The sequence below is a fragment of the Dipodomys merriami genome, unplaced genomic scaffold (genome assembly GCF_024711535.1).
Source record: "Dipodomys merriami isolate MVZ:Mamm:240054 unplaced genomic scaffold, mDipMer1.0.p SCAF_32, whole genome shotgun sequence".
Taxonomy (NCBI): Eukaryota; Metazoa; Chordata; class Mammalia; order Rodentia; family Heteromyidae; genus Dipodomys; species Dipodomys merriami.
Genome location: NW_027204715.1, coordinates 19,055,005 through 19,082,542, shown reverse-complemented (window position 1 = coordinate 19,082,542; position 27,538 = coordinate 19,055,005).

The following is a 27,538-nucleotide window of genomic DNA, read 5'->3' as shown; positions in this document are numbered from 1 at the left end:
ACAATGTTTATTTATTAACATGTTTTGCTTTCCGTTAATGGGTTGCAACCATTTAGATGAATGCTAAGTACATCTTTGTGTTGTTTTGCTTTGACAAAACCCCTAAGGTTTTGTTTAGGGAGTGTTGTAGGGGTGCTATAGAAATGGCACTCAGTGTAATATTGTAATTAGTTAACAAGACATTGCTTAACGGGTGTCAAGGATGGGTTACTATTTTCTGGTTGACTTGTGTAGCAAACTTCATGGAATTATCCAGCAAGGGGATATGGTCCTTTATTTTTATTCTAAATAAAAAAGCAATGGGCCTTTGGTGCTATTTAAAATAAATGACTGCAACTTCTTATTCCTTGATGATATTTTTTGTGCTTGTGGAAAAAGACTCTCAATTTAAGAAAGTGTTGTATTATTTTTCTTTTGTGCCAGTTAGGACTTAAACTATGAAACCTGGACTTAACAGTCCAGGGCTATGCTTACTTCTTTTTTCTCCCTTCCTTTTTTTCTCTCCCTCTGTCTTTCATTCCCTTCTTTTCTCACATCCTCCTCTTCCTGAGGAGGGTTTCCTGACAGTCAGGGAGAAGGCATTCTAGTACTTGAGCCAGACATCAGACATTCACTCCCCTTTTTGCTTTCTTTATTTTGTAGATAGTCTCATGCTTTTTTCACACAGACCTGGCTGGGGTGACAGTACTGTTGGTATCTTGTTTCTTGTTAGAGTAACTTTTGCCTGAGCCAGCTTATGTAAGCTCCAGAGAGGAGTAAGAAAATATGAATTTCTTTGTAATAACTTCATTTTCTGTTAATATTTTCTATAAAGATATTGGTGATACCCTTATAAAAATCATTACAAAGACAATTTTTTATTCGTTACCCACAATTCCATTTCCTAAAACCTTGTTTATTCCTCAGTGTGTATCAGAGTATCCTTGCTCAACTTAAGAGTTCACTGAATTTAATGGAACCTTAGTATTGACTTTGAAATAAAAGGCTCTTTAAATGATTGATGGAACATATTCCAAAAATGTTTTAGTTAATAAATGGAAAATGAAACATTTATTCAATCAATAGAATTGAGAATCTCTAACAAGAGTGCTGTAACAAATAATTTTTAACTCTTCCTATTTGTTGTGTGATTCCTATCAGTCCACACGAGAAGAGTGTAGTGACATCACTGATTCTGCCAAGTGACCCCAACAATGGTTTTGTTTTAGCCCTTCTATGAATGCTCTTTAATACTGTACTGAATTGTACTGTACTCCATTACAGTACAGTACAGTACAGTACTGTACTATACTGTACTCCAGTCTGAGGTACAGATTACTGGTAAGGATATTAATTAAGTTCTGAAGGAGTAGGGAAAAAAAGGACTGGAAGAACAGGTTTTGTCATGAAGTTCTTATTAATTCATGTGTGTGTATGTATGTATGTATGTATGTATGCATGCATGCATGTATTGTTTTGGTTCTGGAGCTTGAATTTAAGGCTAGAGCACTATCCCTCAGCTTTTTTGCTCAAAGCTAGCATTATGCCACTTGAGCTGCACTTCTATTTCTTTCTGTCCTTTTGTTGGTTAACTGGAGACAAGAGTGTCATGGACTTTCTTTCTCCTGCTGGCTTCCAAGCATATCCCAGATCTCAGTTTCCCAAGTAGCTAGGGTTTTAGGCATGAGGCAATGCTGCCTAACTAGTCATGAAGTCTTAGCAAAGCCTCTTGACAGGGACTCCATGGATAGCTATGAGGATGGAACAGTCCTCTAGAGTTCCTTTTAGATAGCACTTTGAAGAATGGGTTCATTTCTTCAAATGATGTTGAATAACCTTCAGCAAGGGAGTGTTGGGGTTCGAGGCCTTTGAAAGCCTTCGGCTCCCAGCTGCATACAGTCGTTGTTGTAAGGATTCAGTAATTCTTTACCACTCACACAGAATCAAAGCAGGGCCCCAGATTGTACACTGTATTCAATTCTTTCATTTCAGCTTCAAGTATGACTCTGTTTTTTATCCTTCAGTCTTTTGACTGCAACTCTTTTATTTGCTGGAATTGGTTTTAAATATTACTTGTCATGCTTCTTGAATAACTACTGAAGTCTTCTAATCAACACTGATGAAATTCATGCTATTCTATTGATTTGTATTTATATACATTTATGTATATATTACATAAACTATATTTTTATAAACATTTATATTTACAGACAATTATACATAATACATATTATATACATTTAATACATAAATGTATGTACTTGATACATAGCTTTAGAGAACAAAGCCATACCACCATTAAATATAATAGAGTATACGCTCAATTCAAATTGCAGAAAGAGTTATCAAAAATGCTTCATTTATGACAACTTCTCAAATACAGAATACTGGACGCTAGAAACATAATAGGAATGAAACTTTGATAAATTAAAAGGGAAACATCAAAATGCTCTTGGCTAATGTTTGATGATAAAATATAAATTGTAAACTAGACATAAAGCATAGAAATATAGTATTGCTAAGGAAAAAAAGAAAGTACACCATGAATAGTTTTAAGAACATTCATTTATTTATTCATTTATTTAACAGTATTGCATTGGTGGTCGGTCATCATGTATAATGTTGGTCATTATCTAAATAAGACTGTATCATGCAGAAAATTGAGAAGATGGGAATTGCAATTAGAAATATGTTGAAGTAGAAAAAAGAGTAGTTGCAAATACAGGAGCTTAAGTAGATGTTCTTATCTTTGTTAAAACAAAATATTTACCTTTTAAATAATTGACACCAATTTCATTGTTATCATAGTACCATGAACTTTTGTAAGATAAAAAGTGAAATTTCAGTGAAAAATGTAAAGTAGAGAAGTTTTCCAACAAAAGAGATGAGCCAAATAAAATGTAGACCAAAAAGTAAAGGATCTTAAGTATTGAAGAAGGGATAACTCCAAATATATGAGGGGCTTTGTGGAAGGATAATGATCAATACTTTCCTTATACTGAAAATAGAACAAGAGAAACTAGGCTTCATATTAAGTATGATGGATTTGCATTAAGAAGTAATAAAGCACTTTCTGACAGTTCTGTGAATCTCTGCAAAGGTCCTTTTAAGAATGGAACCTTGCTTCTCTGTGATTCTTCATGCTTTCCTGACAGATGGTTCAAAACTTGAGTGAATGAATCTATTTCCACACACACGATTTCCAGTTAAAACAGGGGTTTTGTATGAAATGTATCAATAAAACCCCCCTTCAGAAGTTAAGCTTATCGTTTTATACGAAGTTTTCTTTAAAATGATTTGAAAATCCATCATTCCGCTTTTTCTGATTCTATGTTCTTAAAACTGGGACCATTAACAGAGCTATGAAATGACAGAAATAAATATGAGCTCAAAATTGGCATTGTCTAATATGCATTGTAATAAAGAAATACATTAATAATTCTTAGGGAAGAGGTAGAAATATATTAATGAGTTTCTGTCTTACTAAAGAGTGAATGAATGCATCCAATAGTTCTGATGACAATGTGCACTTTTGTATTTTAGATAGAATATTAACAGTTTGTGTTTTAGATAGAATACTGAACCATGATTTGCCTACCATTGCTGCCTGTGTAGCTGGGATTATAGGCAACAGACTGTAAACATACTTTTAAACAACAAAAATTAATAATAATAATAAAAAAGTAGTGAATGCTAGTAGCAGCTAGTCACAGAGATAGAGAATTGTATCAAAAACCAAAAACTGAGGATGGGAACAGAAGTTCTCTGATGGAAAAAAACATTGTAATTAAGCTTTTCAAATAGGCTACCTTGGTAGCCTATCAAGGTCTAGAATGTGATAATGAGTCAGGAAAAAGAAAAAGGTAACAAGTTAGGGTAGAGTCCCCAGAATAAGAGGTCCTCAAGTTCAAAGAGCCAGAAAGAGCCTCAGGGAATGATTGTACAAGTAACTAGCCCGCTGGATGACAAGGCATGCAGATAAGTCAGCTGGATATCTTGGGTGAAGTGTGAAATATGTGATGCAGGAAGTGCAGGAGTGGTCCAAGAATTCCTTAAATACCCCTTAGTCAAAGGACAACAGGCAGGGATCCTCTTGAGACCCCTTCCTGCCAGAAAGCATTGCATTCCTTCTTTTCTAAATCAACTCCAATACTTCGCTGTCCATTCTCCATGTATTCCATTTTGAATCCTGAACACCTAAGACTCAATGACAGTTGTGTCAGTGAATAGTTCTAACAAAATAGAACTTTAGTTTACTTGGAGGCCAGTAAACCATGCATTAGATACCAAAATAATTCAGTAATCCTACCCCATTCTTGGAATGGTGACTGTGCCTATGAGTGGTCCCAGGAGGGATTAATACTCAAAGATACTCACATTTCTTTCTTCTTCCTTTTCTTTTTTCTTTTCTCTTTTTTTCTTTTCTTTTCTTCATTTTTTTGGTGCCTGTCCTGGAGCTTGAATTCAGGGTCTGGGCATTGTCCCTGAACATAGTTGCTTAGGGCTTGCACTATATTACTTGAGCCACAGCTCCACTTCTGGCTTTGGGGGTTACTTGGATACAAGACTCTCATTGGCTTTCCTGCCCAAGCTGACTTCGGACCACAGTCTTCCTATGCCTCCCTTCTGAAGAGCTAGGATCACAGATGTGAGCCACCTGAACACTTGGCTGACCCTTACATTTCAGGACTTTTTTTAAAGATCAAAATTATTACTATTCTCTCCCTAGAGATGGGCCACTCTCAGTGGGCCCATTGATTCCAGAGTCTTCCTTCCCTTGTATGTTCACAATCACTACATTTTGGAACTTATTTGAATTCTTCTCTTTCAGATTACTAAATGCATTGATCAGCTGCACAACTTTCTGGAAACAATACACTTGTGTCAACTGAACTTGTAAAATGCACCCTTAACAAAGTAAGATTCTCTAGATTACAAATGGTAAAAGTGTTGGTGGTGTGTAGTGAGAATCTATAACTCTTTCCAGCTTGTTTAAAGCACATTGTTCCATAGACACACTCATGAATGTTTCTCCTGAAACAAACAAAGCTGGCATTCCCAAAGATCTTTCATGTGCATCCACCCACCAAGAGGGAAATTCTTCATCCTACTATCTCCCCCACATAAACTGCCAACATTGATTAAACTTTCTAAAAACAGGATATCCCTGAGCAGCCTTCTATAGCCATAAGTTTCAATAGTAAAAATGACAGGATGAAGATTATCATTATTCATCCAACTTAAAGTATAAAATGGTTCTTTTTCATTAAACTTCCCTCCCCAGAAAGAAAATACATCTTTTGGTCTAAGGTCACTGAGAACAAAATAGGCAGGATGGATGTAAAGAACAAGAAAATAATTCTTTTTAAAGCGAATCATTTAATTTAAACTCATAATGAATTGCAAGAACTTTCTAAAGTTAAGTTAGAAGCTTATAAATTGAATCCTTGAAATATCTTTACATATCATAATTGCATGGAACATATTTTTCAGACTGTCTGCAAAGAAAAATCATTTTGTTTATCATCCTCAGGCTAAGATTGTTTTTTTATTTCCCTTTTGTTAGGAAAATTCTCATAAGCTTGCGATTCTGACTTAAAGAGCTTTCATGAGATTTAGGCTTTGGGCATGATCGAAGATGCTTCAAGAGACTGGATTTCAGCTGTCCTTGATAATTACTTCTGAAAAACAATGACTAATTCTATCAGCTTCCTGAGAAGGTATAACTCACAATGCTATCAGTTATTTTGTCTGCTGCAACAACTACAGGAAATAAAGCAAAAAATCTACTTTTGGTCTCCTTAAAGTATTTAGTTGTAATCATGCAGTTTCTACAGTTCTTGGTCTATAATTAATAGCCCAAGTAACAAAATTCAGTTTTTAAAGTAATATAAAAGCAGTGAAGAAAGAAATACAAAATAGCCTGAAAGTGGATCATCTGTAGGGAAATTTCTACCCTGGCACAAGTTTATATTGAAAATATAAGGGACTTTGACCTCTAGGGAGTGTGCTATAGAAGTAAGTTAAATATTTTCCCCAGAAACTTCTATTGATTTGCTGTAGGCAGAAATAAGACCTTTGGTTAACACTTAGGTATGATACTCATAAAATAGTAACAACACTAACCCTGTAAGACATTTCACGACCTTGGTGGGTCTCTTGATCCAACAAATGACCCATCAAGTAGTCCGTGATGAATTCTTCATTTTAAATTCCTTTAACATATCATTTGTGGCTAATTGCTATCTTATCATTCTTCTTTCATGAACTAGAGATATTGAAATCTTTTAGGGAACTGAAAATTGAAGTCAATCTTTGGTTCTCTCTTGCAAATATAAGGGTACATATAATTTTTTTTCTGTTCTGTAGATTTTGTCAAATTCTTGACCACTGAGACACATTTGTTTATATTTAAGGTCTTTTAAGTGACCACATTTTATAAGTCATCTGGGATGGAAAGCTTAAAAAAAACATTTCAAGCTATTGTCCTCTTAACTTGAAGTTGCTAATGATGATAGCCCTGTGATGTATTCTTAATTGTAAAAAAGCTTAATGTTCCAAACAGTTCTGTCAATCATGAAATTCACTTTTAATTTTAAACCCTCACGATAATGCTACTATCACCAGCATGTTAAAAATCTCTAGAATCTGAAATGATATAGAAAAGAAGTCCTATCAAGATCCTGTGAAGAAGCACTAAAAATGGAAACAAGGACAATATAACTACCATTGTTGAAAGCATGGCGGGGGCAGAAATAAGGAGATAAACAAGTAGCTTTCACAGACATCTGTTTATACCCACTTAGGTTTCCTCTGCTTCAAGGAACGGCCTGTGTTGTTCTGAAAGGGCCTACATAAAGATAAAATTCCATGTGTTTTCTACATTTGGATGGGAGGAAGAGGGTAGTAACTGAGCAGAGAATGAGACTAACGCCCCATTGCTGTCCTACGTGAAATGTGGCAGTTGCACAGATGGACCAAGTTTGTGATAATTTATCACACTAGATGCTTTTGATTTGTTTATGAGTGGCTGATCTTGACTACATAACTTATGCTTGGATAAAAAGCTTATTAAGCTCTCACTCATTAATAATATTAGGCAGTGTTGTGATTTATACCCTAGGGAAGAATTATTAAGAGTAGGAGAGCAACATTTGTGTACATTCAAGGAAAGCATCACTTTAAATTCTTTGACATGCAAAATTCAATTGGATTAATTTTTCATTCATATTATCAGTGAATTAAATCTAATGAAGTATGTAGTAAAACATTTATGAACCAATATAAATACAAATTATTAAAATTAAAGAATGGTTTCTATTTCACTATACAAATTATTTTGGGGTATATAAACATTCATGATTTTATGTGGCAATACTTTAATGACATTGCATTTTTAAATATATTGATGAATGATACATAATTAGACCATTTCTACTCTTGTCTACTGTGAAAAAAGGGTCTATAAACATTCTGGTCTGGTATTTCACATAAATATGAAATGCTTCAAGTCTATGGAATCTTTTGTTAACATTAGAAGAAGGGTCAATCTGATTAGAGTTCTATATGTGACTGTGTGAACTACCACTGTAACTACTTTGCATTATACTTTGCAAAACTTACAGACACTTAGAAAAAAAATGAATGAAAGGATTGTAATAGAGGTTTTGATGAGGTGTGAGTACCAATGGGAGGAGGGAGTGTGTGAAACAGAGAGGTGAAGGAGGATAATACAGTCAAAATATTACATGTGCATGTGTGACAATGCAGTGAGGAAGATATTTAGAATAGTTTGGGAATAAGAAAGAGAAGATGGTAGCATACAAATATGTTAGAAATGTACCAGGTGATTTTTTTGGGAGGGGACCAGTCATGGGGCCTGAACTCTGGGCCTGGGCGCTGTCCCTCAGCTCTTCAACTCAAGGCTAGCGCTCTACCACTTGAGCCACAGAGCCACTTCCAGCTTTTTTCTTTTTGCTTATGTGATGCTGAGGAATCGAACCCAAGGCCTCATGCATGCAAGCCAAGAGCTCTACCACTGAGCCACCTTCCCTCCCCCAGATGATTTTTTTTTGGTGCTTTGTATGTCCCTTGCCCATGGTATAACTCCTGTTTTCATTGTATTTGATGCTGGTATAATTTGGGGATGGGAAGGAAGAAACAAATTGTTTAAATAGGGATACAGGTGGACCTATGCAACAATGAGTTGGACAAGATGTGATGTCGAAAAATGTACTTTAAAACTTTGGCGAGGGGGGGGGCAGGGATGGTAAGGGATAACAAAGAGGAGGCAACAATGCCTGATAAGAAATGTACTCATTACCTTGTTCATGTAATTGTAACGGTATTTTCACAATAAAAAACTTATTAATAATAAAAAAAGAAAGAGAAAATGAAGGACAGAGACCAAGAGTATGACTTTGATTAAGTACACAGTTCATGTATTGCCAGGAGAGTTCCTAGCAATTAATAGATTCTCATAAAAATGTGCAAAATGGCCGGGCACCGGTGGCTCACTCCTGTAATCCTAGCTACTCCGGAGGCTGAGATCTGAGGATCACGGTTCAAAGCCAGCCCGGGCAGGAAAGTCTTTGAGACTCTTATCTCCAATAAAAAAAAGCTAGAAGTGGCCCTGTGGCTCAAGCGGTACAGCGTTCGCCTTGAGTTGAAGAGCTCAGGAACAGCGCCCAGGCCCAGAGTTCAAGTCCCACGACTGACCCCCCCCCCAAAAAAAAAGTGCAAAATAACAGAAAATAATAGCTATTTTCCAAAATGAGCACGCATATTTTTAGTCTTATAAACAGTGCTTCTGAATTTCTTGTTCTCAGTATTTGCTCACGCTAATATTGTCAGAACTTACCACCAGATTGTCAGTACCTTGTTAACTCTACATTTCTTAATATCAGATTGTTGATCCTAGACTACTGTAAAAAAAGTTTTCTATAACATCCTACATGTTTCACATAATTCATGTACCATGCTGAATATTATATAATTTCATTTAAAATTAGTTTATTTAGCTATATCATAGTGTAAGAAATACTTTTTTCTTCAGAGATTTTAATTACTGGTGTTAATTGTGTCTAGTTCCGAACTTCAGCATATGAAACTAGTACAGTAAAACAACCATGCTAAACAAAGAATGTTACTTCTAACCGATGCATTATGACTTAATAAACTGTAATATTCCAACAAAAGAGTAGGGCAGAGCTCTGTCACCTGACATAGCTCCCATACAGCCGATTTCTGCTGGTCGTCTTTATTCACAAAATCTTACTAACATAGCAACAATATGTTTTAAAAAAAGTATTGGACCAAAAGAAAAATTAACTCCTTTAAGTGCTTATATATAAAAAAATTTTCAATCACTACAGAGGAAATCACAGTGAAATAATAAGACTACCTGGGTTGATTAAGTGTGTCACTCAGGGGAGAAGCTCATTGTTACAATGTTACAGAGATTTCTTTGTCAGTGGATGCTAAAAATAAAGACTTAAAGGCTCTTAAAAATGCCTTTCTTAAAGAGGTGTACAACAAATATTATAAACATGTCGACAAATTTGATGTGTAATAGAACACCATGGTACATTGTGTAGGAAATAGTACCATTTTTATTTAGTTTCTTTTAAAAAGAAACAAAATAGAGGTGGAAAAGATTATAAAGTTAGAGAAATTTAATGTTAAAAAGGTAATGGAAAAACTTCAGTGCACCTGAAAGAACATTCTGGAACTCTTCCCTCTTTATTCACATTTAGACAATGATAGCTACCTTGCAGGCTTCACACAGCCTGGCTACTGTATTCTTTATTTCTATGCTTCTCAAATCATTGTGTAGTTAAAAATCAGCACACAAGTCTGTTAGAGCAAATATTTATATTTATTTGGTTGTTAGATTGTGTGGCTATTTTTTATTTTATTATTTTTTATTGTGAAAATACTGTACATCGGGGTTACAATTACATGGGCAAGATAATGAGTGTGGCTATTTTTTGTGGTGACATTTCCTCTGGGTAATTTTAACTATATGAAAGTTATATAATCATTTATTTTTCCCCATTTCATTGCAGATTTAAACAACTAATACAGCATTTGATTTCCCTGTGTCACCTGCTCTTAATCAGGAACTTGTTGTAGTGACTAGTAATATTAAGGTGGACAATAAGCTGTAAAACGATCACTAGAACCAGAAAATTATAAAATTCAGACACATTCTCTGAGGGGCTGGGAAGGTGGCTCACTGGTAGAATGCTTGCTTTGCATGCATGAGGCCCTGGGTTTGATTCCTCAGCACCACATAAGCAGAAGAAAACCAGACGTGGTGCTGTGGCTCAAGTGGTAGAGCACTCGTCTTGAGCTGAAGAGCTGAGGGACAGCGCCCAGGCCCAGAGTTCAGGTCCCACAACCGACCAAAACAAAACAAAACAAAACAAAACAAAACTCCATTCTGAGAAGGAACTTTGATGTACTATTTACATATTACTATACATTCTTAGATTCCATCAATAATTTGAGCTGCTGGTTTGTTCAAATGTTGAAACAGATGACAGAAGTCAATCAGAATCATGACAGAAGTCAATCAGCACAATTAAGTTAATCAGAGATGTTCCATCCTCTCATCTTAATGTTTAAAGCTCTTCTTAATATGACTATTAATATGACTATTAACTCTACAAGCAATTTCCTGGCTAATCAGACATTTCCATGTTTTAAACTAGGAAGACAAACTGGTTTTTGCTGGACCTCGTGATAGGTGCATTATATTTTCAGTGTTATTTCCCTCTTTCTTGTCTCTTCCATCTTCCATAAAATCTGCTTAAGACGTGCAACCCCCTGGTGCTCTATGTCACAGAGATCCACTATGCTTGCTTCCTACAGACTTCTGCCAACAATGGTGTATTTGATATTTGACAGCTGATCCTGACTTGCTTGTGTTAAATTAATTTAAGGACAGAAATATTGAATTATTGAATTTTTAACTGATTCAGTGAATAAGCATCCTTGCAAATACAATAAGATGGCTATGTGTGTGTGTGTGTGTGTGTGTGTGTGTGAGAGAGAGAGAGAGAGAGAGTGTGTGTGTGTGTGTGTGTGTGTGCATGTGTGTGCGCACCTGCCTGTGTCCTAGGGCCCTGGGTATTGTCCCTGAGCATGAGCATTTCTGCTGAAGGCTGGCACTCTACCATTTTTTTGTTGGTTGGTTAGAGATAAGAGGTTTATGGACTTTCCTGTCTGGGCTGGTTTTGAACCATGATCCTTAGATCCCAGCTTCCTGAATGGCTGGGATATCAGGTATGAGCTACTGTCTGAGAAAATGTTTCTTTTTAAATAGATTCATTAACTTCATCTTGGCAATTTAAAGCAAAAATGAAGATATATTGACACCAGTATTGCTTCCTTTCTAGGGTAGTGAGAGAATGTTCATATGCATGGTAGAATATCTGCTACTCTCTCTTCAATATATGGTCAATTTGATCAAGGTCATCCAGCAAATGTGACAACAGAACCACTCTAAATACAACTGGACAGCTGCTTTTTGCCACCCAGGTGAATTCAAAATTCATTTGCCAAAATCCATTGGGTGCTTGCATAATACCAGTTTGTTGAAATTTACAGTTTTGGGGACCAGTGTGTCATCATCCAAGGACTGGGTGGAAATTAACAAGAAATGGGCTGAGAAAAATCTCTTCTACTTAAATTATGAAAGCTCTGTTGCTGATGACAAAGATTAAATCTGGTCTGTCTGTTGAGAAGCCACTGAATTCTGCCTAGAGATTTAAATGACATCAACTGAAGCTAAGAAGTTTCTCCTAGAATATTGTCTGTTTCTAGGTGCTGAGTTTCATTTTATGTATATATATATATATATAAGTATATAAATATGTAATATATAATATATATAATATACATATATATGTATATTTCAAAATCTATGTATCCAGGGCTGGAAAGGTGGCTTAGTGGTAGAGTGCTTGCTTTGCATGCATGAGGCCCTAGGTTTGATTCCTCAGCACCACATAAGCAGAAAAAGCCGGAAGTGGCTCTGTGGCTCAAGTGGTAAGGCACTAGGCTTGAACTGAAGAGCTGAAGGACAGCGCCCAGGCCAAGAGTTTACGCTCCATGACTAACAACAACAAGAACAACAAAAGTATGTATCCAAGTACATATACAAATTATATATATATATATATATATATATGAGAGGTTTATACGTAAATCAATTACTACATAATTACTCTGTATCATGCATCCATCAAGTGGTAGAGTGCCAATGTGAGCAAGCACAAGGTTCAAGTCCAAACCCAGGTACTCAGTGCTTACCTCTATCAGGGGATGCAGAGTTTATTTCTATTCAACTTAGAGGTTGCCTAAGTAGCTGTCTTATTTTGTCACTATATATGAGGCTATCTGCAATTAATACCATTGTCATCAATTCTTATTGGCTATATAAATACCTGAGAACATTTAGGGAGATGTGTAAAAATCCCACAGCCTCATACTTCACTGCCAACTTGATGCCAAGTCCCAGTCAACTGTCCTTGCTGGCTCTGTGCTTGAGATCTTTCTAGCCCAGGCCTTCAATCAGGTCCTGGCATTTCTTTTTTTCTTTTTAACTGTTAATTCTTTCTGAGGTTCTCCTCTTTCCTCTTGTTAAACGTTAAAGATTTGACATCAGTTCTTCTAATCAGACTTCCCTCTTCTTCCTAAGTTCCCCCTTTCACAATGCACCTGTGGTACCCACTGCTGACCTCCAAAAGGAAATACACTATATTTTGCTTTGAATATTTTTCTTTCTTCTCATTAGCTTTTGACCTTTGTGGGATTAGAACCTAGAACTATCTATATTCAGCAATTGGTTTATTGGGGTCATGATTATTTTTTAACCAAAAGACTTGTTTACAAGACCACACTAAAGCTACCAGCACGACTATGTTTATTGCAGCATTATTTACTATTGCTAAGATATGGAACCAACCCAGATGCCCCTCAGTAGATGAATGGATCAAGAAAATATGGTATATATACACAATGGAATTCTATGCCTCCATCAGAAAGAATGACATTGCCCCATTTGTTAGGAAATGGAAAGGCTCGGAAAAAATTATATTAAGTGAAGTATGCCAGGCCCAAAGAAACATAGGTCCCATGGTTTCCCTTAATTGCAATATCTAGTATACGTCTGAGTCAAGCAGAAAAGTTCAGATAAGGTGATGTTAGGGAAATGAACCTTAAGATATGTATTCAAATGTTTTTTTTCTTTCATGTGATTTTTTCTAACACACTTATAAGATTATTTCTCTGTTGCTTTGTATGTCCCTCCCCAACAGTATAACCCCTGCTTTCATTGTATTTGATGTTGTTATAATTTGTGGAGGGGAAGGGGAAAAACAAATTGTTTAACTAGGGATACAGGTGGACCCATTTGCAACAAGTCGTTATGTTGAAAATGAATTTTACAACTTTGGTGCAGGGGGGGAGGAGGGGGGAGGAGGAGCAGGGAGGAGTGGGGGGACGGGGGAGGGGGAGAGGACGCGGGGCGGGGGAGGATGGGAAAGGATGGGAAGGGAAAACAAAGGAGGAGGCTACAGTGCTTGATAAGAAATGTACTCATGGGGCTGGGAAGGTGGCTCAGTGGTAGAATGCTTGCCTTGCATGCATGAGGCCCTGGGTTCGATTCCTCAGCACCACATAAGCAAAAAGAAAAAAAAAGCTGGAAGTGGTGCTGTGGCTCAAGTGGTAGAGTGCTAGCCTTGAGCTGAAGAGCTGAGGGACAGTGCCCAGGCCCAGAGTTCAGGCCCCACGACTGGACCAAAATAAATAAATAAATAAAATAAATAGGAAATGTACTCATTATCTTGCCCATGTAATTGTAACTCCTCTGTACAGTATTTTCACAATAAAAAAAGACTTGTTTACATGTGATTGGTCACACTTTTATTATTGTAGGATTTTATTATATGTTTTTCCAATAGGACCATAAAAGCCATAATTATATTAGGTAATCAAAAGCGAACCTGATTAGCAATGTCATAGGGGGAGCTGTAATTTTTTAAAGCATGTGAAATGAAAATATACTGCATAGTTCATAAACAGCTACAAGATTTTGAATGTTTTTCTTACAAAGAAATGATATATATAGTTACTTGTGCTTACTCTGATTCCAACAGAACAAAATCTATACATAATATCTCATAAATATAGTTGGAAATATAATTTTATGGGTCAATTAAAACATAAATGGTAGAAGAGATACATTTGATATCATAGAGTATCAACCCAGACATATTTCTTTCTGATTGAATCATGCAATTCATTCTTTATACCATGTCAGCTTCTTTTTCTCTAATCCAAGAAGGTCTTCCTGTTGATGGAAATGGGCCAGTCTTCAAAGACTCAGTATTAATTGGCACTTACTGTATGAATTTCTTCTTCTTCTTCTTCTTCTTTTTGGTAGTCCTGGGGCTTGAACTCAGGGCTTAGTCATTGTCCCCGAACTTCTTTTACTCAAGGCTAGCACTCTACCATTTGAGCCACAGCACCATTTACAGCTTTTCTTGTTTATGTGGTATGGAGGAAATCGAACCCAGGGCTTCATGTATGCTAGGCAAGCACTCTACCACTCAACCACATTCCCAGCCCATTGTGAAAATTGCTTATGGTCACATCTATTCTTCTACAATGGAGTCCTTAACTGTGAGAGTACAAGAAAATAAATTACTCCGTAACACTTGCCATCTGAACTTATCTTCCTGTGGGAGAAAACATTTTCACTTGGCGTATATTTGCTGTGAAGGAACATGTTAAGGTGGGATTTCTTTTGGTATGAGGGTGGAAATTTTCCAGGCATTGTCTGGAATACAGTAGTGAGATAAAAATGCAGCAAATTGCCTTTTATAGTACAGTAACAAGATATTTTAGCTTATCCTGGCAAGTTCAAAGCATGGAAAGTTCTTGGAGGTAGTGAAGCTGAAGAGTTCCTCATATTATCAAGAAGTTAGCCGGGTTTTTAAAAAGTAGATAACATGGTGTGGAAGAGAAGGATGTGATGCTTTTGTTGAAAATAAATCCTCCTGAGATTCAATCACCTGCAGCATAGTCATAGAGCTCTAGTTCAGATTTTCTCACATCTGGATATCTCTTGATGTGTGTGTATGTAATTGAGTTTTGAGCAGAGGATGCATTGAGTTTATGACTTATCTACCTAGACAGACATCAGTTTCCTTGAGCTCCTCCTACCCCTTCTAATGCATTGGAAAATGTTAGGTACTGAAATCCACCATTGGAACAAGAGAAAATACCACACCAACCATACCAATCTTGTAAATAGCTTTATAATTATGTGAAATTGAAAACAAGTTCCATTTTGTTTGAGCCATTGGATAATGGAATTCTTTTTGCTGAAGTGTCTTAGTCTATTAACATCAATTTTCCGTGCTTTCTTGTAGTGCTTTATAATAGTTTATTATTATGGTTACTCAATGCTTCAATAAAAGCTTCCAACCATTTAGTATTTATGGAAGAGATTGTCAATGCCCCCCCTCCCATCAAAAAAGAGGCATTGGAAAAGAGTGGAAATGTCAGAAATTAAGAGGTAAATGAAAGCAGAAAATGAAGAGTCAGAAATGAGAAAGAAAAATAGAGATTCTGGGAGAGAACTGCATTTTCTTTGACATTTTTACTAGTTGTTTTGCTTAAAGACTAAAGACAAGCAACCACAATAGAGTAAAGGACTTAGACTTCTCCCATTAGTGGCTTTTGGGTTGTATGACATTTCCTTCCTCAGCTCTTAGTTGTCTTCATTAATGAATCCTTTGCCTTACAGAAAATAAGCATAGAACCCTAATTTCAGAAGAAGTAATGCTCTGGTTCATGGTATTCTTCAAGCTTCTCCCTTTACCGCTACCATATAGCTACATGTTTCCCCATGCCTCTTATTATAGACTTCTCTATTTCAGCAGTGTGTTCCTTGTATGTTCTAAGAAAAATTCTCAATAGATATCAAAACTACTGTGGGTATCTTGGAGGAACTTTAGAGAAGGATCAATCCCTTCTTCTTGTATGATGAGTTATTTATTGTAAAACTGTTTCCTTGACTCTAAAATTGAGAGGAAGTCACAAGTTCATAAATATATGGAAGTAGCAACAGATTTACAAAATTCCTGTATATATATATATATATATATATATATATATATATATATATATATATATATATATATATACTTAGTAATCATCTTTAAAATGCTATCAGAAAACACATAAATACTTAGGTAATGGATTATGTACCTTGACTCTATAGGCCAGAAACATTAATTAGCCATTTTCAGTTATGAATTTGTATCCTGTGGATAACAGCAGTAAAATCTACAGGTGTTTGCTATTTATTACATAATTCACTGATTACACTTACAATACTTCACAGACTCTATTTGGGAAATAGTAAATACTTTGATCTAAAACTTTATGTATGTCATAAAATTTCCCCCAAATATATGTGAGCATGATTTAGTATTATTCTTTTCTAAGTAGTATTTTTCTCAAATAAAATCTTAAGACTGATTCATTTATTTATAAATAATTTATCTTTTTGAGAAAATCTCATAGATTTTCTAATGGATTCCCAAAGTTGTGTAGTTCACTTGAGATACGAAAGAAATGAAATCTACACCCTTTCTTAAAAAAAAGAAAAGGGTAGAAGAAGCAGATAATGCTTTAACATTAAGAAATGTTAAAGTAATATAAATTTTAGCCATATGAGGTTCAATGTAAGACTATGAAGATAATTATTTCATTTTTCATTTACTTGCATGGAGTTATATTTTAATGAAAGGATTCTTTTGGGTTTTCATTAACTGTACAAAATCATGAGCTTCATTATGCCTCTCATTCATATGTACAATATACGTATACATATACAAAGTATGTATGTACATATATACTTTGATTATGTATTACTTCCCTTTCCCCCATGTTCCCTTCAGTCTCCTAGATACTCTCTTTTTCATTTCCCTGGTTTTTCTCATCTAGATTGTCCATAAAGGAGAAAACATACTATATTTGTCGGTATGAGTCATGTCTGTTTCACCTAATATTGTAATCTCCAATTCTATGTATTTTTCTGCAAATGGCATATTTTCATTCTTTTGTATGGTTGAATAATATTCTATTTTGTGTGTTTATATGTGTTTGTGCATTTATTTACCTCTCTATTAATCATGTTTTCTTTATATATATATTCTTTATATATATATTCTTTATATATATATTCTTTATATATTCTTTATATATATCTGTTGATGATTTAGGATGCTTTAGGATGATTCTACAAATGGATTGTTAAGTCTATCTGAATGAAACTCCTTGTATTTTCTTGAATTGCTCTTGAAATTGTAGTCAGATATTGGAGCTAATATAGTGATTAAAACCAAGCACAGATTCAAGATCTGAATTACTTTGTGTCTGCCATTAATTCTTTTGAACAGTTAGTTGATATTATCTTTTTTTCAAAGATATTAATAGAGGGACTGAGGTCAGGTAACACATTTTTTTTTTGTCTGTTGTGGGGCTTGAACTCTGGGCTTGGGCACTGTCCCTGCATTATTCAGCTGAAAGCAAGTGCTCTACCACTTGAAGCACAGTACCATTTCCTGCCATTAATTCTTATAGTCCCATGTTATGGAATTCTCCACAAAGAGTCTGGGGATATCAGTGTCACAATGACTTTTCAATGGCCATCATTGTAGATGATAGTGGTTCTTCAGTTCTTCTGTACACTGTATTTTACCCTTCTTCCATGGCCATCTTGATCTTCCACAATTATAGACAAACCTTAAGGTTCTCCATTCAAAAGTATAAGTTAGGAAATTAATAATAATAATAATAATAATAATAATAATAATAATAATAATAATAATAACAATAATAATAATAATAATAAGCCAGGCGCTGGTAGCTCACACCTGTAATCCTAGCTAATCCGGAGGCTGAGATCTGAGAACTGCAGGAAAGTCTGTGAGACTCTTATTTCCAATAAACCACCAGAAAACCGGAAGTGGTGCTGTGGCTCAAGTGATAGAGCTCTAGCCTTGAGTTGAAGAGCTGAGGGAAAGCGCAAGTATGTTAGAATGCACTTTTCTCCCAAGAACATTAGCTTTGAGTTTAATAAATTGTGATTATATGTCTACACCAGTACTCACTCCTCATTTTTGCCATTTCTCTTCCTTGGAATTTTGGACTATATATCTATGTTTTGAGGCTGGAAGTTTATTCTAACATCCTCAGTGATATTTGTAAATATTCTAAAGGGACTAACTTTGAACACTATTCAGCATCTTTATCTTTCTAAAATAGGGAAAATCAAGTTTAATCTCTGTTGAGACAGCCAGCCTATTCCTACCATCATAATTGTTATTGTGGATGTAGAGACCAACAAGGAAACAATACAGAGGGGCTAACTTTACTGAACCAGTTTCAGAAAAGATTTCACAGAGAAGCTGAAAACTGAATGAAATATTGAGACTAGTTAAATATGCCTATAAAAGATAACTCAAGTGGGGCCTGAGAAACTAAGCTTAGAGATTAGAAAATATAGTGGTTCTTTTTCAAAGTGATAAGCAATTTTATGTGTAAGTAATTTTAAATGTGAGTAAAGAGTAATGACAGACAAGGGTTAAATCAGAGAAGTATGGGGTGCCTTTTCAGTATTCTAAATAAGAATTCTAAATAAGAACTCCTAAATAAGAAAGAATTATTGCATATATTAAGGAGAATTTTATAGCTCTATGGACATTTTATTGACAGGTCTTGTTTGTGTTTGTGGCTGTTCACATATTTAAACAAGGTCGGTAAACATAAATCTTACTGATTTTTAAGCTTCAGTTATATTCAAGCCAATTATTTTTCCCCATGCTGTAATTTGTCCTCAGACAACTTCTGCTCCAATATTCACCCTGTCTCTGCTTTCTCTCTGTGTTTGAGTTGATTCCTGTGATCTGATTTTATACACATTTGTTACCAAACTTTAATAAACAATGAACAAAAAGGAATGGAGAAACCAAAGCTTCTCTCCTCAATTTCCCTGAGGCATTCTTACTGGCTACATCTCTTCAGTGGCTTCAACTCTGAATATCACTCCATTGTTCCTCTTTATTCTTCAGTCTTTATATCCAAGCTGCCACTTCTGGATCCCAGGGCCCTGTCTTTGCTGAACCAATCTTTCTTGTTGAATCTTTACCTGAATGAAGTTTCCTTCATTAGCCAACGGGTTTCATGCAATATGTGTAAACAATATTCAGGCATTTCTTAATGGATTAATGTACTTCACTCAAGCTCTCAGTATCATACATGGTTCTTTGCAACATTTTTAGAAATGCTTCTCCTTTGAATCCACGCAAAGAAGTGAAATTTAAAATGTTTCTTTTTAGGTCCTCAGATTCATAATTGTAGCCAATATTGAACATTTTTACAGTAGACTTAGCCTTTGGCTACTGAGCCATTTAATTTGATTAGGAGATTTCTTTCCAGAATTTACAACTTTGGAAAACTTTCTGGTGCAATATAAGAGAAATTTTGAATTTTAAACTCACATGCAGGATATAAATAACTCTCTGAACAAGGTGAGATTGCATCCTTATCAATTCACCGCATTCCACTACCATTACCACCACCATCATTTCTCTTCTATATTACACAGCCCTAAGAATCATGACACTTCCTATATTTGTAACAGAATAAAAGTTTAAACATAGTATTAGAGAATATTGCCTTGTTAGGCCAAAATATCCCCCAAAATACAGTTAACACACCAGACTGAAATGACTGAATACAGACAGAGCAATAAAACTTTTTCCTAGGTTTTGAATTCATCTGTTATCCTTTATTTTTTTCTCTGGAGGAACTAGAGTTTGAACTCAGGGCCTCACACTTGCTGGACTGTAGCTTTACTACAATGTCTCCAACAATGTTTTGTTTTCTTTTGTTACTGATTATTTTGGGGATGGAGTCTAGAAGACTTTAGCACTTTGCCTGTCCTGAAACCATGTTCCTCTGCATATCAAGCTCCTGAGTCGCTCAGTTTCTAGACATGAAAACTGGTGCTCAGATGCCATCTAGTTTAGTTGGTTTTGTATAAAAATATCACAATTATTCATTATCATTCTTCTGCATGAATGTATCTAGGTTTTCCAAAACTATTGAAGTTATTGTTTTCTTCCTGATTGAGTACTCAGTACATTGTTCAAAAATCAACTGGCTATAGATGTATGAGTTCATTTAGTCTATTCCATTTTATTGTTCTATGTGTGTATTTTTTATAAAATTACATGCTGCTTTGATTATGACAGATTTATAACATATTGTGAAATCTAGTAATGTGATGCCCCCAGCTTTGATTGTGTTTTTGTTTGTTTTTGTTTTTGTCGGTCATGAGGCTTGAACTCTGGGCCTGGGCGCTGTCCCTACGCTCTTCAGCTCAAGACAAGCACTCTACTTATTGAGTCACAACACCACTTCTGGTTTTCTATTGGAGATCAGAGTCTCATGGACTTTTCTGCCCGGGATAACTGTGATTTTCAGATCTCAGCCTCCTGAGTAGCTAGGATTACAGGCATGAGGCACTGGCACCCGGCTTTGATTGTGCTTTTGAAATCAAGATTATTATGGCTATTCAAGATAATCTCTGGTTCCATGGAAATTTTATAAGTACTTTTCCTATCTCTGTGAAGAATAGTATTAGAATTTTGGTAAGGACAGCATTATGTCTGTACTTGTTTTGAATAATGTGGACTTTTAAACAATAGTTATTATTCTAATCTATGAATATAGATTGAAATACTTTTTGTTTCATCTTTAACTACTTTTACTGGACATTATAGTTCTCAAAACACAGCAAATGTTGTCATTTGTATCAATATGAAAGGACCTACACAGCATCATATTAAATGAAATAAGTTAGGCATAAAGAGAAAAATATAATCTGACTTATATGTGGAATCTTGAAATTAAATTCATATATGGAGTCTGTAATGTGTTGGTTAATACTAGGCTGGCTATGTTGAGAAAGAAAGGGGAGATATTTATCAGAGTACAAAATAAATAAATTCTGGTATTCTCTTGTATTGCACAGTGACTGCAGTTACTACAAATAAAGTGTGTATTTCAAAAGACAAGAGGATGTTTGTGATGGTCCTGGGAATTGAACCCAGCACTTTGTACTTGCTAGGCAGGCACTCTACTACTGGAGTTATTCCTGCAACTCTTTTATATGTTGATTATTGTAACAACCATATTTAGATCCTGACATCATTGTAACAACCATATTTAGATCCTGAAACCATCTTTAACTCGTCTTTAATTCTCATTGCACATTGAGGTCTTACTCTAAACAAAAATCAAATCTGTCTTATTTTTCCTAAATGATTCTAGTAACTTCTTCCTTCTTTATAATTACCATTTTTATTAGTTTCTAATACCCTTACATCCTGTATCTCTTTGAGAGTGTCTTATTTTCTGGTTCTAATCTTTAACAGATTAATTTACACTAAATTTACACAATGGACTATTTCATTGTATAAATAGCTTCAATGATTTCCTACTGCCTTAGAATATTATTCACTCTAAATTAATTCTCAATTAGACCTATCCTGCTTTTACAAAATTATCTGGATATACTACAAACTTCTTCCCTTAAAATTTCTTATTCTATAAACAGCATCTACTCGGTGACTTTAAATGAAATATATGGCATGTGTATACATATTTTCCTTAACTAATTTTACTTCTAGTCTATTTTTTATTTGCTGAGATTCTTCCTCCTTCTCTTAGATAATACTTGCATTATCTGCCAAGTTTTGATGTAAAAAAATATTTTTTTAAATTATTTTCTGATTACTTATTATTTAGTTTATGGTTCTAGAAGACTCATTCCATTAGTTTGTGAATGTGTACATGTAGTGCATGTACATGTATGCATATGTGAGTATATAGTCTTACATCTATTTTAATTTTTCTCCAAAACTACTATTGAAGCAAGTTGAAGCAAATATGCATACACATACAAACACACACACATGTAATTATCCATTAAAATCTACATGTTTATTATTTACTTTCTCTGTCATTTCAAATTCCAGATTTGCACATGCAATAGTGCAAGTAGTCTGATGTTATAATTTATCCATTGGGCAAGCTACATAACGAATTCAAATATTTCCTTTTATCTCTAATAACAGATTGGTACTTCACAGAGCCAAAATCCTAGTAAATGCAAACAAAAACAACACCAAAGATTTGCTTTGTACCATTTATTTTCAGTGTGCTTTGATTGCACTGGAACTTTAATTGAGCTGTAATTGCACTTTATTGCATGCATTTGTATGAATTAAAAAATACTTAAAGCTGAAATGTGGTAGATGAAACAGTTTCATGCATATAGTGAACAGTTCTCATAAAGAGAAGTTTTATCATCTCTTTTATATTATCACTCTCAAGCACTTTAAAAAGTGAAGTTTGCAGTGCAATTATGTTTTATTCAACTACCCTTTATATTTTATTTTTATCCCCTTTCCCACCCCAGACTTTTTTTTTTATTTATTCCCATTTTTTCTCTATCCTATTCTGTACCTTTGGGTTTGAACCTTGGTGATTGGATCATTATAGCATCCTTGTCTGTTTCATTTCTGTTGTATTCAGCACTTGATAAAGATGGCCACTAAAAACTACCTGCGTACTTATACTTACTGAATTCTTGGTGTTTATTCTGGAAATCAGTGCTTTCCTGGGCACCAATGGGTCCTGATTCTCCTCCACAGAAATCTCTTTCTAGCTCTTCTTGTTCCTTCAGCTCAGGTGCTCCCTGCCTCTTGAGATTAATATTTCCTAGTTATTTCTCTATTTCTTGGTGGTATCCATAATTTCACCTTCACCTCTGTGTTCTGTCTCTGTCTCTGTCTCTATCTGTCTCTCTGTCTCTGTCTCTGTCTCTCTCTCTCTGAGATTCAATTCACTTAAACACTTTAAAAACCATCTGTTTCCTGCTGGGACCTTAACTGGTATATCATCCATCCAAATTTATATATTGGTTTCTTTTATGTGTCTTTAATATACAATTTGAGACACAAATGGTATTCAATTAGGGAACAAATGAACTGTTGACTAAATATAATATGTGAGATTAGTTTCTAGGCTAAAACCCCTTACATCTTGACTCATCAGACACTAATTAAAGTGTACTATATAACTGCTTTGCAAAAGTGTTGAGTTCAAATTTTCATTATGGTTAAGGCCACATTATGAATGCTTCAGTCATTAATTTATGACAATGCTTACTTGTTGAATTGTGCTGGTATTAACTTCTGTTTTAACACTGAGGCAGGATACCACTAGACTTAGTTATTACTCACATGCCTAGCTGAGGAATGGAATTACCACTGAGATATGATTAGTTAGATAGGAGCTTTCAGTTTTGGCATTTTCATTTCCGTGACTGTGAAGCTTAGTAGAGTGAGTCTAAAATTTATTCAAAGATGTATAATTTATTTTTTCATTTAAGAATCACACCACAGTTTTCTTGCTTGTCATGCCCATGCCAATGGCCAGATTTCATAAGCCATCGGTCTTTCTTATCATCCTTCCATCGTTATGTATTCAAGGGGCCTCTGCCACTTCCCTTAAGTTTGTAGCAGATGTAGCATGAGCATAAATGTCCTAGGTTCAATATTTGCCAAGCAATAAGCAGTTTATTGGCCATTTGTAAGAAAAATAATTCCTGAAATTTTTATATATTTTGTTTACAGTAAGCCAAGATCTGTTCAGTGTGTTGAGCGATGAATGTTTTCACAGCCAGGCATGGAGAGCAACTGTTGCAAAGGATCTGCCAAGACAGGTTGTAGTACAGAGGAAGAAGTGAGACATTCGAGTGAGTGAGCAAATGGCCTTCAATTAGCACTGAAGAACTTAATTTGCATTTGTCTGAATTTATTTAACCTGTGAACTCTAATAATGAGTGATCCTTTGTTAAGGGTTTAATATGACAAGAATTATTCTAGGAGTTTTTTTTACCTCTCCTTTTCTAACATCTCATCAATATCATGTTACATACTAACTCTCTAATTTTAGAAAAAAAGAAAGCAAAAGATTATACTTCAGTTATGAGCCCAAAGCCATATAGTTGATATAAGAATGAGAAATATTTCATATCACATCTTTACTAGCATAGAATATCATAGACTCTAGTAAACACTTACTGGGAACTTTTCATAACTTATTAAGCAAAACTGTAACACAAACATATATGATAATGAAAAAATGTAGAACACATTTTGCCAGGGTAAGGTATTTAGTCAGGTAGTAAGTAGATTAGACATAAATTAATTTTTTTTTCAATTTCATGCCTGACAAATAAGAATTGAAGATAAAGAAAAAAGCCTAATTGAAAAGTAATCAGTGTTCTTCTATTGTGCCAATTTTTCATTATATTCCAATATTTTTTTCAGCTTGGAATATGTGTCACAGCATTTATTTCTGTAGAAATGCAAGGTGCTGCTTTACTGTTTTCTTTTTCCTTTAGCTGTTTCATTTCTGAAATAAAGGTCTCTTGCAATATCAAGATCATCTTATATTCATTAGGAAAAACATATGTGATATTGTAAATGTCATTTATGTCAGCAGCAAGTTATTTTTTTCTATTCACACATATGTGAGGCTTTAATTTATCATGTCATCTACCATCTGGTTTGCAGGAGAGATTTTTATTACATTTTAATAAAGAACATATTGAAGAAAGCAACTTTTATTGCTAAGTAAAGTATAGAGGCATTTGCATTGCTTCCTGGCACCTTTTCATTGATAATTACTTGTCATTTCAAATTTTGGTTAGGCCAAGTGTGATGGCACACATACCTCAGGAGAGGGAGGTAAGCAAATTATGAGTTTGAGACCAACCTGGGCTACATAGACAGATTCTGCCAAAACAGCAACAACAAAAACAAGGGTCAGAATTGTAGCTCAGTGAAAGCACAGTTTTCAAGGCTCTTATTGGGTTAAATATCTGGAGAGGAAAAAAAAAAACATTTTGTTCAGTTATTTTTCAAGTACATAAGAAAAATATGGGCATTCTTTATGTTTATTTTTGTTAGGAATAACATGCCATATTCTATCATATTAGATATAAAGTACCATATCTTATTAGATATAAAATGACATTATGAGCTGAAGGTATAGCTCAGCTTTACTTAGCACTCATGAATCTTTAGTTTGAATCTAAAGAATCACAAAATATCTTATCAGTATAAAATTTGTAGTATATAAAAATTAGTTTAAATTTCAAAGTTATTTTATGTTTTATCTTTATGAAATTTGAAAAAGAAATAAATATCTTTGCCAGAAAAGAGGTAGCAGGTCTATCATGCCATAGATGTCTAAAACTTTAAGTGTTTGTGAGTTCCTTATTCAACCAATGCATAATGTTTCTAAAAAGAGAAGACCTTCTCCAAATCTATTATTTACTCACCTTATCCTTTCCAGTAAACAATAACCCCATTATGAATAATCCCTCAGTAAATTCATGAGTCTATAGTAGTTTAGTCACCCAAGGCCAGCCATTGGTCATTGTGAGGCTTGAACTCTGGGCCTGGGCACTGTCCCTCAGCTCTTCAGCTGAAGGCTAGTGCTCTACCAGTTGAGCCATAGCACCACTTTCCGTTTTCTGGTGGTTTACTGCAGATAAGAGTCTCACGACTTTCCTGTGATCCTCAGATCTCAGCCTCCTGAGTAGCTAGGATTACAGGCCGCCAGAGCCACTGGTGCCTGACTTTCATCTTTCTTAATCATATAGTATTGACTTGTAAACATGCTATCTTTCTCTGTCTGGGAAAGTATTCATTGGAGCAGTTTTTAGTCCTAGTCTTTCCTGCCCAAATGACATGTCTGGCATGTTTTATCTTCTGTAGCTCAATTTCCTAGCATCCATGTCAAGACAATTACCCGACTGAACAAAAGAAAGAGGAACAACCTCAGAGGTGACCCTGACTTTGTTATTGCTTTGCAAGGGTGAAGAAAGGGAAGAGAAAGCTCAGTGTTTGGAATTTCTGACATTTCCCTACTTCTCATTTGGTTTCAGAGCCTGAATACCTTGAGACAGTCAGACAGACACTGGTGGACCTTTGATCTCATTGTATTTAATTAGGGAAACCAACAGGATCTTTTATGTTTGGAGGCCAGTGGTGTGTAACAAGCCATGTGTACTGCAAAGCCCGACAAATTGTGTTGAGTATTTTTGGACAACAGATCTAGCAGACCTTTTGTTGTCTGTACACTGTCAGCTTTTGACTCAAACAGAGTGGATTAACATAAAAAGAGAATCCTCTGTTCCTGGGGCATGCCTGCAAAGCATGAATCTGCTTCTTTTGATTTTTTTTCTAAGCTAAGTCAGGTAAAATATAAAGCCATCACCATGTGTAGCCTTCACTTTTTTCTTTCTTTTAAATAGGCCTCAGATACCTATCTAATCAATGCCTTAGTCCCTAGTGTAAAACAATAGTTAACATTTCTATACGTACAGTGCTCTTTCCAAGATTAATGATCTAATGAATTTCAATTACTTTGTGTTTCTCAATTATACTATGGATTATAACATATAACATTTTACTTACATAAAATCTCCAAGGGAGACATGAAAATATGTTATATAATCTTACTTATAATGCTCTTACATACATAATCTTTTGCATCTTTCTTAGCTGAAGAATTAGTAAGTGGCTTAATTCTTCAGGATTTCTCCTTTAATCAGATTGCCTTACAATTTCATTTTATCCAACCATGGCCCAGTTTTCTATGATGTGTGAAAATACAAAATTTTTCAGGAACTCCTTTATTAATTTTCTGAAATTATCTAAAATTATCTTTAAGTAGTGGTACAAAGGAGTTACCATTTAACAAAGCAGTTTAGGAATAAAATATATCTTGATCAATGTCAACCTTTTTAACCTTCTCATCCATCCCTCTCCTACCAAACCCTTCCTTCACTTCTTTTAATTTTTAATTTTCCCTCTTCTTTTCATCTTCCTCTTTCCTCTTGATTTCACCCCACCTTCTACAAGTACCCACTTTCTGGTATTTTATTTTGCTGAACTTTTAACTTTGCCTTTCTAAGAAATAACAGTATTCAGTACTATTGAATCTACCATGTTTCAGTCAATACATCTGTATACACTTGCATACTACCCAATATATTTACTTACAGGCTTATAAGCTAAATCTAGCTTCCACCTATAAGGGAAAGCAATGCAATGCTTGTCTGTCTAGGCCTGACTTACTTCACTTAACATAATTTTTTCTGAGTCTTTCTATTTCTCTACAAATGGCACAATAAATCATTCTTTCTAATGACTACTTAAAACTCCATTGTGTGTGTGTATATATACATATATATATATACATACATATATATGTATATATACATACATATATTTTTCTTGATGCATTGAAGGGCATCTGGGCTGATTCCATGCCTTAGCTGTGGTGACTAGGGCTGAGATGAACATGGCTGTGGCTGGTGGCTTCACTG